Source organism: Hordeum vulgare, chromosome 1H, assembly GCF_904849725.1.
Source record: "Hordeum vulgare subsp. vulgare chromosome 1H, MorexV3_pseudomolecules_assembly, whole genome shotgun sequence".
Classification (NCBI taxonomy): domain Eukaryota; kingdom Viridiplantae; phylum Streptophyta; class Magnoliopsida; order Poales; family Poaceae; genus Hordeum; species Hordeum vulgare.
In genome coordinates, this window is record NC_058518.1 from 420,183,716 (window position 1) to 420,189,791 (window position 6,076).

Sequence of the window (6,076 nt, forward strand, 5' to 3'; positions counted from 1 at the left end):
GCAAAGGCGCTAGAAATTCTTCTGCTACGATGACAGAAATCTTATGTCGTCTCTTGAGCTTGCGTTGGTTTTTCCCTTGAAGAGGAATGGGTGGTGCAGCACAGGAGCAGTAAGTATTTCCCTCAGTTTGAGAACCAAGGTATCAATCCAGTAGGACAATCTCGTCAAGTTTAGAGTACCTGCGCAAACACAAACGAGCTTGCACCCAACGCTATAAAGGGGTTGTCAACCCCTTCAAAATTGATTGCAAAGTGAGATCTGAAGGCGGAAAGTGCAACGAAGTAAAAGAGTAAGGCTGAAAATATGGTGTGAAGTAGGCCCGGGGCCATAGTGTTCACTAGAGGCTTCTCTCAAAATAGCAAATATTATGGTGGGTGAACAAATTACTGTCGAGCAATTTATAGAACCGCGCAAAGTCATGACGATATCTAAGGCAATGATCATACATATAGGCATTACGTCCGAGACAAGTAGAACGATACTTTCTGCATCTACTACTATTACTCCACACATCGACCGCTATCCAGCATGCATCTAGTGTATTGAGTTCATGACGAACAGAGTAACGCCTTAAGCAAGATGACATGATGTAGAGGGATAAACTCAAACCAATGATGAAAACCCCATGTTTTTACCCTTGTTGGCAACAACATGATGCGTGCCTCTCTACCCCTTTTGTCACTGGGTGAGGTCACCGCACGGTATGAACCCAAAACCAAGCACTTCTCCCATTGCAAGAATCATAGATCAAGTTGGCCAAACAAAACCCACAACTCGAAGAGAATTACAAGGATATGAAATCATGCATATAAGAGATCAGAAGAAACTCAAATAAGATTCATAGATAATCTGATCATAAATCCACAATTCATCAGATCTCGACAAACACACCGCAAAATAAGATTACATTGGATAGATCACCATGAAGATCATGGAGAACTTTGTATTGAAGATCCAAGAGAGAGAAGAAGCCATCTAGCTACTAGCTATGGACCCGTAGGTCTATGGTGAACTACTCACGCATCATCGGAGAGGTCATGGTGTTGATGAAGAAGCCCTCCGTATCCGAATCCCCCCTCCGGCAAGGCACCAGAACATGCCCCAGATGGCATCTTGCGGAGACAGAAGCTTGTGGCGGCGGAAAAGTACTTTCGATGATCTCCTGATTTTTTCTCGGATTTTAGGGAATATATAGGCAAAAGACCTAGGGCAGAGGAGGCCCAGGGAGCCCACAAGCCTGGGAGGCGCGGCCCCCCTGGCCGCGCCATGAGGGCTTGTGGGGTCCCTGGTGACCCTCTGCCTTGGTTCTCAAGTCCCCTGATCGTCTTCTGTTTTGGAAAAAATCTTTTCGGAAGTTTTATTCCGTTTGGACTCCGTTCAAAATCCTCCTCTGAAAAGGGTCAAAAACACGGAAAAAACAGGAACTGGCACTTGGCAGTGAGTTAATAAGTTAGTCCCAAAAAAGATAAAAAAGGCATACAAAACATCCAAAGTTTGACAAGATAATAGCATGACACCATCAAAAATTATAGATACGTTGGAGACGTATCAGTCTATTCCTGCAGTTAGTTCCAACATATCTAGCAAATACTTGACCATTCTGATTTTTGAACAGTTTATAGTTGGAGTCAAATGATTTATTAGAGGAATATGAAGTTTCACATGCAAAGCGTGATAAAGTAAAGGATCAATAAGAGGTCCTTTTGCAGCAACCCATGAGGTTTTGGGATACTGCTCAGGTTTCCAGTATGATCCATCAGCATTCAATTTCCTCTCAAATGCAATTCCCTCTTTCCTAGGGTTTATGTTCAGAATCTGCTTTTTGAGCACATTGCAAAGGGTTTGATGCCCTTTGAGGCTTTTGTATATGCCTGTCACATACAATTCCTTCAACCTGCATTTTCGTTAGTGACATTTGTGGTTTCCTCAAGTGAGGAATTTGTAACCACAGATACAGTTGAAGAATTTGTAGCGATAGAAGCATTTGAACTTTCAAGTGAAGGGTTAGCAGATTCATGTTCGATGCATTTCAAGCATGGTGGAATGAATTCTTCCCAAGCGGTACTGATCTGTTGAGCAACCAAAGAATCATTTTTACTTTGAAGATAATCATGAGACTCCCTTAGTTTCTCAATATCTTGCTTTCTTTGAAGAAACTCATAAGAAAGCTTCTCATGATCAACCAAGAGAGTGCCATGACGTTCCTGAAGACTATCAAACTTAGACTAAAAACTTTGAACATCATGAGTCAAGGTTTGAGTCTGATTCATTTCCTCATTCAACACGTCATCACTTTTGTCTAGCAGTTTCTGAAGCTTTTCAAGAGCATTTTGTTGCTTAGTGGCAATATTGGCAAGCTTGTAGTAATTGAGTTTTTGATAGTCATCACGTTCACAGTCACTTGAGTGAGAAGAGGAAGTGTATTTGGGTACCTTGGAACCTTTTGCCATGAAGCAATAGGTGGGAGCAAAGTCGTCGTCCCAGTCATCAGTGTTGTTGACGTTGTCATTTTCTTCGAGGTCGAAGATGAACTTGCCGACGAATGTCGTAGTAAGGGCTAGGATTTCCACACTAGACTCCGACTCTTCCTCACATCCATCATCTTCATCACATTCGTCAGATTCTTCCTCAGAATCCATTTCCTTGCTAATAAGAGCCCGAGCCTTTCCGAAATTGTTCTTCTTGTGCGATGAGGACTTTAAAGATGAGGATTTTGAGGATTTCTTCTTTTCTTTGAGTCATCAGAACTGTCATCCTTGTATTTCTTCTTCTTTGACACCTTCACCAAGCGAGGACAATCAATAGGGTAATGACCAGACTTCTTGCATTTGTGGCAGGTTATTTTCTTGTAGTCCTCACATGAAATTCTGATTTTCTCATATCTCTTCTTGAAGTTTTTTTCGAACTGGCCTCGTCTAGAGAACTTCTGGAATTTTCTCACGAGCATAGCAAGTTCCTCACCAAGTTCTTCATGATCACCAAGACTGCAATCAGAGTCTTCTTTTTCAGATGAGGAAACAACCTTTGCCTTCAGCGCACGAGGTCTTCCATAGCTTGGTCCATAGAGGTCTCTCTTCTCAGCTTGTTGGGATTCGTGAGTATTGAGTCTCTCAAGAATATTAGCAGGATCTAGTAACTTGTAGTCTCTTCGTTCTTGAATCATCGGAACGAGTGTATCGAATGAAGAATCAAGAGATCTCAGCAGTTTCTTCACCACCTCATGGTTAGTGAGGTCCTTGCCCCCAAGAGCGTGTAGCTCATTTGAGATATCAATGAGGTGATCGAAGGTTTGCTGACAACTCTCATTATCGAGTCTTTTGAAGCAGTTGAAGAGATTGCGAAGAACATCAACCCGAGAGTCACATTGAGTAGATACTCCTTCATTGACCTTGGACAAACTGTCCTAGATAAGCTTTCCAGAACCCAAAGCACACACTCTGACATACTGACCTTTGCTCAGATGGCCACCGATGATATTCTTTGCTTGAGAGTCGAGTTGCTTGAATCTCTTCACATCAGCAGCGGTGATAGTTGGGGTGATAGAGGGAACACCATTTTCCACAACATATCACAAATCATTGTCAATTTCTTCAAGGTGCATGCACATCTTGTTCTTCCAGTAGGGGTAGTCTGTCCCTTCAAAGGCAGGACAACCCGCAGTGACCTTGATCATACGTGCAGTCAACATAACCAAAAATCCAGGTGGTTAAACCAAAATCACACAGAACAAGGGAGTACCTTGCTCTGATACCAATTTAAAGTGTGTTATATCGACTAGAGGGGGGTGAATAGGCGATTTTTATGAATTCATCACTGAGGAAATTGCTGAGTCATGAATGATGAGCAGCGGATTAAGTACTCAGACGAGTGTGCAATACAGCAATAGCATAGTCTTCATGATGAAATGAAACAAACATTTGCACAAGTAGCGTGTTGAGGATATGGAGGTGAAGAAAAAGTGAAATGAAGAATTTGGTGTGAGGAAATTGTGGAAGTCTTTAGTCAAATTCTTCAAACAGGAACGATCAATTTCATCAACACATAAATGAGGAAATGAAGGGGTTGAGGAAATAGAACCAGGTACTTGGTGTAGACAATGATTTGATGACCCACTTCCAACTGATGTGACAGTCGTACGTCTGCTTTGGACCGGCTTGGTATTTAAACCAAAGGACACACAGTCCTAGTACACATAGCGCTCACCGTATTCTCCTTGAGCTCAGGGCACACAGTCCTCGCCCAACACTTGTGGTAAGTCTTCAGGACAGACTTCCAAACCCTCACAAACTCGGTCACCACTTTGGATGCTCTAGACCATGACGCCTAACCATGTGGAGGATACACGGTCCTCAAAGGTAAGAAGCATCGGTTCCACATAGGAACAATCTCTTTAGTGATGCTCAATCACTTTGGGTTTGGGGTTTTGATTTGGGTGTTTGGGGTTTTTCCTCACTGATGATTTCTCTGAAAGTCTTCGAGGAATGGGTTTCTCTCAAATGACAAGTGTTAGTTTCTCTCGTGGAGGAGCCAACCAACTAGTGGTTATGGGGGGCAACTATTTATAGCCTGGGAGCAATCCCGACATGATTTGACATAAATGCCCCAATGATATGACCATTATGTGGATAAGGTTAGGGACAGCTGGCGCGTGGCACAACAACGGTCAGAATCTTTCATCTGTGAAAGTCCCCATGTCTCTCATGTTCCTCACTTGTAGGTAATTCGCATTGGCAAAAACCCAACTCCTCGATTAGAGAAAATTCCTTAGAGATCAGAAGATCTTCTTCTCTATAACTAAAGAATTTGACTAAACTATAAAAGATTTCCAAAGGCCTCACTCGAAGGATTGGGTATGTGCAGTCTTTGAGATGAGCATCACTTGGAAACTTTTCCATAGTTTTACCTCGACCCCCTTTAACAGTATGGTGGTCCTATGACTCAAAAGAAAGGAAATGAAACTACAAAAATAAAAGTCTTCACGCTTCAAAGTCCTCGCATCAATTTCTTCACGGACACACCAATTTCCTCGCTTTTAAAGTCTTCGAGGAATTACAAAAGTCTTCACCGAAAGACATACATTTTAGGGGTCGATATTCTTCGAATAACTCAAACCCCTCAACGACTTATAGAGCCCGTGTACACTCATAAACACATTAGTCTCTTAACCTATAAGTCTTCAATACACCAAATCACTAAGGGGCACTAGATGCACTTACACTCATGCACATTGGTGAATGATCCTCCATTGCCATTGCCGATATCGACTCTACCCCCTCTCCCGTAGCCACTGCAACGCAAGGTCGGTGGAGGTTGGGCGCCTAGTGCGAAGGTCAGTCTGAAGCACAAGAATGTGTTGGGCTTCGTCACGTCTCACACGACTCTCCCTCTCCCTTTCGGCTGGCGAAACTCAATGAACGAGGTTGCAGGAACCTGTGAACTACGAATTGTTCGATGAAATGCCTAGTTGATAAAACGTCATTTTCCCTTTGTGTTTCAACTTGTTCGATTCAGTTGTGCAAAGTGTCAATGCTTGTTGTGCATTTTGGTGTGTGCAATGGTGTCAGGATTGGTGAGTTGATCAACACAAAGGAGTTGACGGCTCAAGTGATGCAAAGGAAGATGGACTTGACAGAGAGGATGTAACAAGAGAAGCTAGAGCGGTAGGAATAGGTTAACGAAAATAAGAAAACGCACTATCGTGGGAATGATCCTGACAATAGTACAGGGGGTATGAATGAGGGGCGAAGCCTAGCTAGGGCGCAGAGGATACACTCAGATGTACGAGTTCAGGCCCCACACGGGTGTGGTAACGACCCTACATCTCGAGCCTCGGAGGCTGGTGTTGGATTATAGAGTATGAGATAGTACAGAATATTGAACCCTTGCTTAGGAGCCCGGGATGGCTTATATAGAGTGTGCATGACCGGCTGGCCTTCATTACAAGGGTGGGTAAATGCTAATAACTACAGAAGTTACTAGTAATGACAGCTCTAACTCTGGCATTACTGGTAACGCGCGTCTTTACTACACTTCATGCGATAGTTCAAGTCCATGGCCGTTGTAGTCTCTTCGTTGC